The 1,878-nt window shown below is 54.7% G+C and overlaps 1 protein-coding gene across 1 annotated transcript in view; it reads left to right on the top strand.

The window, feature by feature from the left end:
* CACNA1A (calcium voltage-gated channel subunit alpha1 A) overlaps window positions 1–1,878 on the top strand; it is a gene marked incomplete at its 3' end in the record, with an annotated part of 251,525 nt that overhangs the window by 237,449 nt on the left and 12,198 nt on the right. The window lies entirely within an intron of this gene.

A 1,878-nucleotide genomic window follows, 5' to 3' on the forward strand; every position in this document is an offset into this window, starting at 1 on the left:
TGCCTGCTGGGAGAGCAGGGGCAAGGGCAGCATGACCACCGGCAGGACCAACCCGGTGACGGGGAGAAGATGGGAGTGGGGGGAGGGCCGAACGGGTGGCCCCTCAGAGTGCTGGGAATGGCTCAAGCCCCTGAGGCTGCTGGGAAGGGCACCCACGGCCAGGGATGGAAACTTGAGCCCTGGAGGGGAGTGTCCTTCCAGGTGCTGAGGGCAGGGGAGGAGGAGTGGAGGCCACTGGAGGAGAGGAGGAGAAGGAACCGGTCAGCTGCTTCTGGGGGCCAGCGTGGGGAGGCCAGGTGGAGGGAGGGCAGGCATTTTTCAAAGCAGGAGAGACCCAGGTGAGGCGCTGGCACACAGCAGAGGGAGCCACCAAAGAGAGCCAGAAGGAAGCTCAAGACCAGGCTGGCAGAAGGTGGAATTCTCTTTCTCGTGCAAAAAGGTCAAGGCAGGCACCCTAGACCACTATGCCCATCACCATTCAGACCCAGGTCTGGCCATCTTGTTAGCTCTGCCACTCCCTGGTTAGTGGAAGGGGAGCTGATCCACTGGTAGGCCCCCTACCCGGGGTCCAGTGTTCAGAGGGTGAGTGGCAGTGCCCTTGGGATGAAGTCAGGAGGAATCACTGCCCCACCTACCCTGGCCTCTCCGGACACTTCCGTTGCTGGGTTCATGACCTGAGCTGTGAAGCAGACGATCACACACAGAGCGACTGCAACCCTGCCCACACCGCTCCCTCACACCTGTGCCAGGCTGCCCAGGGTCCTACAAGGCCACAAGGAAGGTGTCCCCCGGGGAAAAGTGCCACATGTGGCGTGGCTTAAGGCAACAGAAGTGTCTTCTCTCGCAGGTCTGGAGCTACCGAACGGAGTCAGTGTTTCAGATGCGACCCCAGCTTCATTCATTTTACATGTACAGTCTTTATAAACCCCAGTTTTAGTGGATCTGTACCATCCCGCTACACTCGGTGGGACTTGGGGTGTCTACAGGGTTGGAATGCAGGGTGACTACAGGGTCGCCATCCCTTTGAAGGCTCTAGGATATAGGTTCCCAAACTTATTTGACTTATCAGCCCTCTTTCCAAAAATCCTGAATATCAGCCAAGGCACCTAATTTTACCACAAAAACGGCATAAAAATATGCTGAAAAATGGCTGATACACAATTATATACAGTAAATACTTGCGTACCGTGGCCCATAATCCATGTTCAAGTGGTCCGTATCTGCTTTTGCTGCCCTCTTGGATTCTTCTAGCACGGCCCCTCCAGGGGGACCGCCCACTAGGGAAAACGCTGCTCTAGGGTCTTTCCTGGGCTCTTCCAGCTTCCTTCCGTCGCTGTGCAGCTCCTCTTCTGGATCACACCAGTCATATTGAACTTGGGTCTTCGTCTTACCTGACATCTGCAAAAGCCCAGTGTTCAAACCAGGCCACTGTCTCAGACGGGGTTCTCAAGAGAGGCAAAACCAGTGAGGCTTATATGCGCCTCTATAGAGAGAGGGAAGTTTGTGTCACGAAACTGACTCACATCGTTATAGAAGGGGGAGGGGAAAATGTTTTTAAATGTTTAGAAAGAACCGGGCAAGTTCCAAGTCTGTGGGTCAGCTGTCAGAGCGGAGGCTTTTTCAGACTAACAAAGCTGCAGTCTAATGAGCCCAAGATCAATGGGAAGACCGCAGGCTTGGGATTGCAGAGGTGAAAGAATCCCAAGTCAGCAAGTAAGACAGCAGGCCCCGATGACTCCAGGATCACCAGGCAATACAGCAGGAGGACCCGTGCATGGTCAGTGAGCCAGATGCAGGATCCAAATCCTGCAAAAAGGAAGCAAGCTTTCCCACAGCATCTCTTTATGTTAGAAGCAGACCACACCCTCATCATGGGAG

Source organism: Echinops telfairi, unplaced genomic scaffold, assembly GCF_000313985.2.
Source record: "Echinops telfairi isolate 266 unplaced genomic scaffold, ASM31398v2 ScPeMD7_30;HRSCAF=105, whole genome shotgun sequence".
Taxonomy (NCBI): domain Eukaryota; kingdom Metazoa; phylum Chordata; class Mammalia; order Afrosoricida; family Tenrecidae; genus Echinops; species Echinops telfairi.